Source organism: Copadichromis virginalis, linkage group LG8 (genome assembly GCF_057382275.1).
Source record: "Copadichromis virginalis isolate Kocher_CV1m ecotype Utaka linkage group LG8, C_Virginalis_male_GT1.1, whole genome shotgun sequence".
NCBI classification, from domain to species: Eukaryota; Metazoa; Chordata; class Actinopteri; order Cichliformes; family Cichlidae; genus Copadichromis; species Copadichromis virginalis.
Window position 1 is genome coordinate 25,035,365 of NC_140625.1, and position 12,357 is coordinate 25,047,721.

Sequence of the window (12,357 nt, forward strand, 5' to 3'; positions counted from 1 at the left end):
ATCACCATAAAATAACTTTTTGTGCAACTCTTAGTGATCCATCACACAGCCAGATAGTAATGAGCCACATGAAAGTCGCCTTAACATATAATGACTGATCTGATTTTAGCTGCCAAAAACACTGTAAAGTGACTATGTTTGAAGATGGGCCACATTTTGAGATGGTTTCCTGCTTCTGGCTTCAGATTGCTCTAATAGATGAGATTAGATATTTCACCCCACTGCAATGATGCTTGCAAGGGGGAGATAGCAGAAAAGAACCGGATAAAGCTAAAGCAGAGAAAGCAACTAAAGATGAGCCATGATAAATGCAATGAAAGAAAACTAAAGATAATCCAGAAATTATTCAAATAACACAACGTTGCCATCGTAAGGTCTTTTTAACTCATAGGTTTTGCCATCTTTCCAGCAAGAGAAAGAAATTGTGAAGAAAATAACTTGTTTAAAGACAATGTCATGCAAAGGTCTTGAGCTACACCTCACTTCCTTATATTTTTCAACTAAAATGAGAAATAATTGCAGTGATATACTGAAATCTGCAATTATACACAGCATAAAAGGCAAAAAAGCATGAAGATCACAAAGTGGTGTCACCACCTTTATCCTACATCATTGCTTTAACTCTCTGAGACTCTCCGAGTTCTTTAAGTCGTCGTCAGGAATAGTTCTCCAAGTTCTTTAAGTACATTCCAAAGCCTTTCTTTGGATTCTGGCTGTCTTTGGTTCCATTTTCTGTGTAAATGATTCCACATTGCATCAATCCCGAGGTCCTGGCTCTGGGGAGGCCAATCCATGATTAACAGTATTTGCGTGATTTTCTATCCTGGTATACTTTTACCACAATAGCACTGTGTTTGGAGTCAAGGTATTGTAATGTGGATAGAAAGATTTTTAGCTGAATAGCAGCCCCAAACCATGACAGAGCCTCCACCATATGTTTCCAGATGACTGTAAACACTCCGTGGTATCCTTCACTTCTGACCTCCTTTGTTAAACCATTTAAGGCAAACATTTCAAATTTGGATTTATCACTCCATGAAACCTGTTGTTATTGACTTTCAGTTCAGTTCTTATGCAATATGGCATACCTCAGCCTTTTCTCCCTCTTTCCCTTCCTTAAAAATAGCTTCTTGACAGCTATTCTTACCTGAGGCAATTTTTGATAAGGCTTTGGTGAACAATAAATGGATCAACTGAAGAGCCAGATGCATCTTGGGTCCTGTGTCAGATCTTTGCCGTATTCTTTTTTTCTATTTCTTAAGGCCAAGATCTGCCAACTTTTCAGCTAACACCTCTTTGGGAATCATCTTGTTGGTGCAATAATACTTTATGCCTCTCAAACTGTGTTATTCTTGGTGGGGGGTTTTTTCAACTAAAGAAATAAGAAAAGAAATCAACCATTTTCACAACATCTTTGAATCTTTAGTAACAAAGTGCCTAAAGCTGCGATTTCAAAATTGGTTCTTTGCAAAGTTATATGTTATGCATAGACACAAAACGTATTCATCCCTTGAGTTAGGTGCCCTATTATGTTTGAATGATTCAAAGGTCAGTCTTGTGTAGTTTAGCAAACAAAAGAAAGGAGAACATTTTCTGACAATGGTCAGGTGCAAGGACTGGACTGAAAATGAGTGAAAAAGCAGCCAAGCCTGTCCAAGCCTAGAATACGTGAGAGATGGCTCAAGATTTTTGCACAGCACTTTCATTCACCTTTACACTGTGATAGTGAATACTCCTTTTTTAGACTTAAGATGTCTTAAAATCTGCTTAACTTGTAACTTACACAAGGCTGAGGAACAAGAACATGAGGAAAAGCATTTAAAAATAAATAAATAAATGTAAAGCATTGTCTGCATGACATACAGAGGATGTTAAAGTTTGACAAAACAGGAAACACTGTTTAAGGAATTCACAGAATACAAAGAGGGTACAGTGAAACACTGGGCCGGGACTTAAATCTCTGAGCCCCAGGGGAGCACGAATCAGGAAGGGGGGTTCATCAGGTGTTTTATCCATTATGAGAGCTGGAAGACTGGAAAGGTGAAACGGCAGGAATTATAGCATGACTTGCAAATCGGTTGGTATTCCCATCAGGAGTGACGGACATAGTGTGGGAGAAAATCCAGTGGGGCTGAGTGGATCTTTTGTGTTCACATGCAATCGCTTAAACATGGAATCCAAATAGAAAGTCCCTGCATTTAAAAATGTTACTTAATGTTTCCTGTTTCCAGTATAATACCAATCATAATATTATGTTACCGACCAAACGAGGGAGTGATAGTATTGTGAAATACTAAGTCAACTGGTTTTTGAACTTTAGAGTATTTTTACTGATTCTGCACAAACCTACATGGCTTGATAGGTGCTAACATTTCATAAACGATTCATCACAGGCAACATTTATTAAGACTACTCTTTATTTCAAATTAAGTGTTTTTAAGTGTTTTTCAAGGAAAAACAGGAAGAAATATTTTGATGATGAGTCATTTCATGATATTCTATCGTGCATTTCTGGGTTTCAATGTTTAATCTCATTCTGTGTAGCTTCTCTAAGACAGGATGTGAAATGATGGTAATTTTATGAACAAAGGGGAAAACAGCCAGTTTATGGTGTTGAAGGTACACTTGGACACTTGTATAGATAAAAAAAAAAAAAAGAGTTCCCACACACATACAACAATGTTTAAAATAAAAATCCTTCATTCATTGAGAAACAAACCATCATGACCAAGATCATCTCCAATACTAAATCTGTTCCCAAAACCCCCCACATCACTGACCACTGTCCATTTTGTTGCATACCAATAAAGAGTAGGTCACTGATGGCCACTGTCCATTCAAGACACTCCGACCCCACCCCACCCCCCATTGGCTCCACTGGCCAGGACAAGGCTGACCACAGCCTATTGTGAACCCATTGTAATGGTCTCCAGAGAGGCATGAGATCTGTGTGGCCAACTCTCAGTGATTGATGCTGGCCTGACCTCAGCAGTGGCCTGTCCAAGATGTTCTGGGGGACAATATCCTCAATTTGTCCCTTTAGCTATCCTTATCTCCCACCACCATAGGCCACAGACTGAATAGTGAACGTTCAATCATCTCCAAGTTTTGGGCTGTATTTTTGCTGTCTTCTTCCTTCTTTCATTTCCATTTTGCCCTTTTTCTTCACGTCCCCTTTCATAGTTGTTTCTCCTGTTTTCTGTTCATCTTCCTTCATCATATTCTTTTCCCTGGGTTTTATAATTCATTCTTCCCTTTCTGCTCTTCTTTTCCTCGTGTTCTTTGATCTATCGTGTTAGGGCTTTTATTTCTTCCTCCTCTCCTTTATCGTTACATCTTTTGCTTTGTGCTTTTTCATCCTCTCCTGCCAACTTCCCTCAATCCCAATCTCTTCCCTTCTTTGCCCTTTCCATTTTTGTCATATTCTGTTATTCATTGTTCGCATTTCTCAATTCTTCTTTTCCTTAACCTTATTTCTTTTGAACTTACTTCTTCTTCCTGTCTTTTTCCTTCTGCTCATTGTCCATGTTGCTTTTCATCACCTTGTATCTTCCATCTTTTTTTCTTGTTCTTTAGCCTCATCTTCTTTTTATTAATCGGACTGCAGTGTTATTTTGCTTTTGTATCACCTTTGTGTCATTATTCCTTTTCCTCCCCTTCTAAATCACATATTCCCACCATCCTTTCACTTTTTTCGTGTTCTTATAAATCCACTTAATATCCATTGTCCTATCAGTTGGAGTGATACATTGCATCCTTTTACCAAAGAGATCTTCTTCCTCCAGGGCTTTTTTTTTTTGGTAATATGTAATTTCCTTGTAATTTCTAAGACTCTTAACCTCTACACCCCCCACCTGAGGAAGTCCTTAAGGAGAAGCTTCCATCACCTCCTATCTGCTCTGTCTCCTGTCCTGGAGAGAACTGTCACCACTCTTCCCCTTCAGCCACTAATGCCTTTTTCTCTGCGTGCTTAAAGGGGTGACAACACCTCTCCCAGGTCCTGTCATCGGGGCTACTCTACAGAGTACTTCACGGCTCCTTTCTAACTCCATACATGGCTGCAAAGTGATGGAGAACCCCCCGGGCTGTCAACCAGCTTGTAGTTTACTTCTCCCCCATTTCTCTTTGCATCCTCGTTTTCTCACTCCATCTCTCTCTTGCACCCTGTCATACACTCTAGCACCTTTATCAAGGGACACTTCAAAAAATAAACACGAGCTCTTTCCCTTGCCCTCATCGTGTTTCTCTGCGCGTGAAAGAAAGAACTTACTAAAGCCACTGAGGGTATTCTGGATGGGTTGTGTAAGGGTTTGAGTGGGGGGAAAAGTAAAAACATTCAACAAAAAGATACAGCTCTAATCTTTACACATTGAAGTGAATCAATTTGGGGGGTTTTCTGCAATAAAAAAGCAGCATATATATTCATAAATCTATTTTCAGCCAGTCATTTATTACAATGTATTATTTTTTATCTTTTCTGTTTTGCCTTTGTCCTTTTGTTCTGCTAACAGAAAGGAGTAGAAAGCCTTCATGTTGGGCCTGTATAACATCAATATCCATCAAAAATCAAGTGGGAGCTCAGGTTTGACATGACAGATTGAACCACTGACACACAAAGCATCGACTGTGTTTCCTCACTTGACCTTCTATTGGACAAAGGTCTGAGCAACGCCACTCAGGCAAGTCTCTATGGGTCACACAAGCCCACTGACATCACAGATCACACATGGCACAGCAAGCTGAGCCCAAATACTTTTTTTATATACATATATTATTTTGTGTTTAGCTTTCCTACAGCTTTTTGGTTGATCATTTCACACATATACACAATATATGTGACAATAACAAGGTAATGTGATTGGATGTGTGCAAGGTGTTTTTTGAAGGGAAGAGAGCAATCTAGTGGATGGTGTTCTCTTTCATCAGCTTCCTTTCTGTGTCTCACATCAGACCTCTGTGGTCAGGGTGTCACCCAGTTTGTCACAAGGGGCAAAAGATAAAGATTTATTCAGCATGTCCTGCAGCTTGTTGAGCCCCTTCCTTCCTTCTATCTCCCAGCAACTGTCTTGGTTTGTTTATAACCTGGAGTAGGAAGCATTCTTGGCTTCTACCAGTGACCTCATGTCTTTGCTATCCAACGTAATTGATGCACTAAAAACAAGACTTAAAGAATTGTACCTTTTATATAAATATAGAGGAATTATAGCTTTTGAAAAATATTGGTTCAAGATAAAAAATGACTCAATTTGCTGTTTGGCCAAACCAGTATATGACTCATTCACCCCTCTCATTCTGCACTATAGGTTCTGTCCCCTATGCAAATATAGCTGTATATTGATTAGATATGTATCTTTCAAGCTGTTAGGAGTCCAGGCTGAAGCTTGCCCCTTGAGGCAGGCCCCCATCCCTTAGGTCAGAGATTGAATCTCTGGTATCTGAAGATGCAAATACAAGCGCACACATTCACAAGCCTGTTGATCGTCAAGATACTGCTGATAAGCAAATATACCATGGTCCATATGTTATTTAAACTCATTACTGAGCAAGTGTTGTAGTAATTTTTGACACTCTATAAACTTTTGAGAATTTGATACAGATTCAGACTGTTGCACATCTAAGATGTACATTTGGGGCGTGGTGTTACAGCTTTGAGAGGGAGGCTGGCTCAGTGAACACATGTAGAGAAGTATTAAAAAGCGAGCACATCCTTAAATGAGGCAACCGAGGGGCCTCGACTGCGCTATGGAGATGCAAATGACCCACGAGACAAAGGTACGCTCAATAAAACAAAGTGTAAAATTGAATAAATATGCAAGTGTGTTGCGTGTGAGACAATACACAGGGATGGGCATCATCTGACCTTTCATGCCGAGTCACATGGGAGGAAGCCCTGTGGTCTTTCGACACAACCCCGGCATCTTTAGGGGATTCCTTTGCTGAGTAAAAATAATCAACTCGCCTGCAAATCCTCCGATCTCATATCTACCCACGAAATTATGTCCGGAAGACAACAAAGGGGTAACCGAGTTGGGGAGACGTACAAAGAGGGGCACATGCATCTTCAAGTCCCAACTCAGTGTGACATCCTTTCTAATGATCAGCATGGCAGATGGCACGAGATAGACACATATGTGCCCGTGCGTCTCAGGCTTGTGTCACCCGCTGCACCAGCGCTCTGTCTTGGCTTCCGAAATTATCCACAGGATTACCCCCCATTAAGTCTTTTACTGTCCTATCATATCTTGCAATCTAGCCTAGACTTTAAACGCCTCTAGTGTCATTAAGCCATGAATGACAGCTGGCAAGGCTATGTATCTCGGGGCCTTGGAAATTATAAACCAACTATAGAAAATGGCAGAAATTCAATGCATGAAACCAACTGAAAAAAATAATTGTGTTTAATAGATTAATCAGACAATTAATCAACAATTTTGGATAATATACCAATCCATCATTTATCAAGCAACTGGCTGTTTCTGTTAAATGTCATCACAATAGGAATATACTTGTGTTTGGAACTGTTGCCTAGAAGAAATAAGCAACTGGAAGACATCACTTTAGGTTTTGAGTAATTGTAATGAGTTTTTAATACGCTTTAACCTGAAGTAGACATGTTTTGCTTTATGTTGAAATGTAGTAGCTGTAACCAATTAAAAAACCCTTACTTCTTCCTGTGTTTGGCAGATCTCATCTGTCCAGGTCCTCCTTATGTTGTCCTCCCTGTTGATTTATTGGTATGTGCTTAGAGTTGGCTGATAAACAAGTGATCTTACATTTGCCTGAATTCTGCGAACTATATAAACATCAAAATGGATCCATTTAAAGCCAGTGCATGACTATTTAATCTTCAATGACCATTACAATAAGTATGAACTCTTTAAAGAAGAATAACAAAAATGTTTTGGCAGAACAAAAATGGGTTACTTGTACAGCGTTGCACAAAAGGTCTTGAGCCTCCCCTCGTTTCTTTATATTTTTCAAAGAAAATGGGAAATAGGTGAGATGAGTTATTGATATGTGTGCAAACATACATGGAAACATAGCACATAAGGCAAAAGCAAAGTTTAGACATTTCTAATGAGCTCAAAAATAAAAAAATGTTATGATCATCTTTACTCTTTAACACAACATGAACCGTTTTAGGCCAGTTTTCTTGTAAGTTCTTTAAGTAGTCCTAAGGAATAGTTGCCCAGGCTTCTTGAAAGAAGTTCCATGTTTTGTCTTAACGATCCCACTATAATGTTGATTTCTGGACTCTGGAGAAGCCAGTTGACTCACAATGTTCCTTTTACTGTAATGGCAGTCAGTTTGGGATCACTGTCATGCTAATTACCAATCAAATACTTTCAAAATGGTACAGCATCTTTTTTTTAAACAGTTGACTGCGGACTGTTGTACCTCATGCCCGACCTCCTCCGTACAAACTGCTGACAATTTGGGACCATAAGACCTGTTGTCATTGATTTTCAGTCCAGTTCATGTGTAATTTGGCATGTCTCTGTTTTTTCTCCCCGTTTCACTTCCTTTAGAATGGCTTCTTGGCAGGAACCCTTCTACTGAAACCATCTCTGATGAGGTTTTGTTGAACAGTAGATGGATCAACCTAAAGGCCAGTGAAAATACATCGTTCAGGTCCCATGTCAGGTTTTTGTGAATTTTCTTTCCGATTTCCAAAGGACACGGCTTTCAGATACTATTCGTAGGCCTGTCACTTCTCCTTTTGTCTTCCACACGTCCAGTTTTCTCTATTTATTTAAGGACACATTTCTCAGCACACCATACTGAGGTAAGTTTTTGGCTAACAGCTCTCAGGGAATCACTTTGTGGTTGGAAAAATACTCTTTTGTACCACCAAATTTTGTTATCTTTGGTATTTTTCAGAGATTTGACTTAAAGCGAGGAGAACAAATATATGTTTTTGCAAAAGGACAAGTTGTTTGATATGTGCAGACTCATCACTTTTCCATCCCATGAATTAGAGGCTTTCTTATACTTGAACGATTCATGTCATTGTTAAGTGGCTTAACAAAACAACCCAAATTAAAAACATTTCAGTGAAAATTCTCAAGACTACAAGGATACAAGGATTGAAAATAAATTGAACAGAGCCTATGTCCAAAGAAAATTTTTCAAAAACCTACAAAAGCTGCAATAACAGAAAAAAGTATTAATTAATTATAGATTTGAAGAAGGTGAATTTGAACCTAGAGCTGCAAATAAGTATAAAGTATAGAGGTGAACTGTTTGCTTTCTGTGTACTCTAGGTCGCACAAAAGCAGGCAGACAGTAGAAATGGCAAGGGATTGAGTTATTTTATATTTTTATGATGCTGCTTCATTCTTTTTATTTCTTCAAAGTTAAATCCAGTAAAAAAAGAAGGAGTAAGTAAAGGAAGGATTTCATGTCAGGAGTAGATGTAAATGTGGAATGAGTAAAAGGAATGTTTTCAATACAGTGTGTGAGAAAGAATACGTTACAGTATAGGGACAGTGGATACACCAAACCAAGAGCCAGACCCTGCACCTGTCCCTTCTCCGCTGGGGTCCCTCTGCCACCAAGGAAAAGCAGACGGTTCCTATGAAGCATGAGGCTAAAGCCTGCCAAACCCCCGCAAAAATCCCACCCCCCCATCCCACATACACACTCACACTGACTGAGTGGCAGCTCCGTCTGGGTCAACAGTGCACCCCTTGACATTCCAACAGTGAGAGAGATACGGGGGTGTCATCTCACCTGGTTTTGGCTGTGTGGCATAGCGAAGGACAGTAGGGGAGCAGTGCGGCTGTCCACAATATTTGTTTAGCTGTTCCCGGTGTCAGCGATGTCTTCATTTACCCCAATGTTTTGCAAAATGTTTTGCCAGGCCACTGCTAACGCTGGGACACTGAAATATGAAGGATTATTTTTCTTGTCTTTGGCCTAGCATTTCTGAAAACCACAGTTTACCCTAGAAGGACACTCCATCAAAGACGTCCTTGCAATTGTAAAGAAAGCGATACGGAAAATTTAAGAGGATTTTCTGTTTCATGAAGTTTCACAAAATTCAGCCTCATAGTTTTTGGATGATCTTGCTCCCAAAAGGACAAACAAACACCACTGAAAACAATATGTTGTTATTCAGGGATTTATTTTTATACCCATTAACTTGTAAGAATGCAATGTAAAAAGCCCACAATGCTTCTTCCAGATACAAAGAACTTCTTTCCAAAGTGCATACCAAGAAGAAATTATTTAAAACAGTAAAGCTGAAATAGCCACATGATACATGACAGTTTGATGTAATTGAGACATGATTTTCAGGTCACTTACTCCTAGCTTAAAGCACTGTGAGCCATGGTATATACAAGCAAGTAGCATTTCAAAATGACCATGCTGTAATTGTCTGCCTCTGCCAGCCAGTCGAGTTACAGTCTACATTTTAATTCAATTCAGTTTAGTTCAATTTTATTTATACAGCAATGAATCACAACAACAGGCACCTCAAGGCACTTTATATAGTAAGTTAGACCCTATAATAATATGACAGAGAAAACCCCAACAATCATATGAGCCCCTGTGAGCAAGCGCTTTGGCAACAGTGGGACAGAAGAAACCTCCGGCAGAACCAGGCTCAGGGAGTGGCGCAGCTGCTTGTGGTGAGGGGAGGAAAACCTCACAATCTTCCCCTCTGTTCCTAAATTATGGCTGTCAACAATTGTAAGAAAAGTAAAGCAAAACTTTTATCACTTCCTACTTGAATCCTAATCCACATTTGCGTGAACTTTTATCAGAATTAGCAAAAGATGTTTGTGATATGGCCAAATTCTGTTCTCACCATCCTGATGAATTACATTTGTGTCTGTTTATTTTATATTTTATTTCACTTTACCCTTCTTTTTTGATAAGCACCACTACAAAATCTTGTTATACTGTATCAAGCCAGTGTATCATAAGCATAATGCAAGAGACAGGTGCCAACAAATATATATTTCTTTTATCACCATATAAATCTTGCCTATCGCTTCCTTCACATTGGAAAACAGTGAGTATACCTACACAGTAGAATGTTGGTTTAGCTCTATGTTATGTATCGTCATTAAGGCATTCAGTTCTGTCATGGCACTTTCCCAATATTAGCATAAATCACTTGGTTGAGCTAATTTTCATATAATTGATGCTTGTCATGGTATAACACTGATTTTTATTTTTATGACACAGCTTTTCGTATAAGATCTCTCTGCCAGCCCCCTCCCCTCAAATTGTAGGCATGAGCCCTACCAAGTTCCTCATCTTGTCACACTGAGCTTTCACTCTGAAAGCTGAGCAGACACAGAAAGGCACTGACGTGCGAAAGCCCGAGTTTATACCCAACACCATACCCCTAAGTGACCCCCACGAAGGCGCTGTCCAGGTTTAATGCCAACTGACTTTTAATTCGCCTTTGCATGTATTGATCTATTTATTTATTTACTTCCAACTCGTTTCCTCTTCTCGCCTTCTTCCTTCGCTCTCATCTCATCTGCTCCAGGTCCAAGCACCCAGGGATCTCTCTCCCGGTTTAATAATTCATGAATGTTCGGGCTGCTGCCGTAATCCTGACTGACACTAAAAGTCTGTCTAGATTTAGTGTCATGAAAATTTCATCCGCAAATGTACATTCGAGCTCTGTCTTTCGCCTACTTCTCCTCTCTTCCAATGGACCACTCTTGCTTTTACTGTCTCTCTACTGTCTCTCTTTCTGCTGGCAAGTTTGCAAAGCTAGCCTCATTCTCTCACTCACATGCACACTTGTAGGAGCATAAACATATACCGGGATGCACAAAGTGACTGGTAACACACAAACAAACAAAAAGTCAGCCAGAGAAAGCGCACACACTGACAGGCCACTCTGCTCCATCTTGATGGGGCTATTTACTGCGTTACATCTGGACTCATTTGTTCACCTCGCTAGCAGCTGAGGAGAGGCGTGGGCCCCACGAGTACAAAGTGACTTAGAACCTTGAGTGGATATTTCAGTGTCAACATTCCCAGTGGAAATCAACATCCTAACTGTCGGTGTCATGTTTAAGCCAGTGAGCGACACTGAAACACAATCCTATCATGCCTGACTCATAAATTACCAGCCCTGTCTGTTCACCAGCATACACTGACAAAGCTTGATGTGATACAGGGAATTTTTAATATCACACTCTTGGTTTTAAATACCTTCTATCATAACAAGCTGGGTCCTGCATTGCGTCCCGAAATCATTTATATTTAGCTGTATTCCTTCTCTATCGCTTCAAAAAGGGTCGATTCTGTGTTATTCTCCAAGGCAGCAGGTTAGAGTCACAGTTTCTGTTTATTTTTGGAGGTTTTGAGAAGGCATTTTAGCTTTTACTTTAGTCACGGTAGAAGTGGAGCATAATTTTTGCATGAAATACATCAGAGTTACCATATTAGGATGTTCAGTGGTGTCTTTCAACAAAAAAAATATTGTTTGAGGGATTAAAAGTTAAACTAAGACTAGCATATATACTGAAGGATAATATATTGGTTTGCTGGACACTAGAAAGAATGCAGGTTAAAAGACCTTCACACTGACTTTACTTTTCAACCCTGGAGACTGGCCATTCTTTATACACAATCTATGGCTGACATAAGAACCCAGCAAAATCCTTAAGAACAGGACCAGCGGGGCAACAATCACTCACTCAGGCAGGTTAGAAATAAATCTCATTCCTGGATAGTTAACCTTAAGAAAAACTAAACTGAGCTTCAAAATTATGATCCAAACTGCAAAAACTGCTCACCAACATGAATATTTTTCATCTCAAACTCAACCCAAATGTTGTGTTTCAGTTTATTTATGCAGGTCTATCTACTTGATTTTTAAATTACTATGATAAGATGGAGAGCACATACATAACACAGGCTTGTATTTTGTAATGTTTCACATTTTGCCTTCACCTCAGAATAAGGCATTTAGCCAAAGCCAGATAAATGTATGTATGCATGTATGTATTAGATTACGTTTGACTTATCTGAATTTTCATTCCCTGCACTCCAGCAGCTGAGTAAGTCATCATAACCAAAAGACACAATGACAGTAACGAATGAATAAAAGTAGGCCTCATATTGTATAATACTTCCCCTTAAAATGGAGATGAAATGCTGATTGCTGAAGCTGCAAGTATTCTGTTTAAATTGTATAAGGAGGTATAATTATAATAAGGCCTTATACAGTTATAGTGCCAGCACAGTCTGGTGGACGTGTCAGCACTAGGAATTATTGAACTGCGATTGTGTGGAGTGGCCTTTGTACTTTAGTGTTGTGCAAACGTCTTGAGCCACACTTTGAAGCATCTACAAAAATAAATGAAAATACAGTATAAAAGG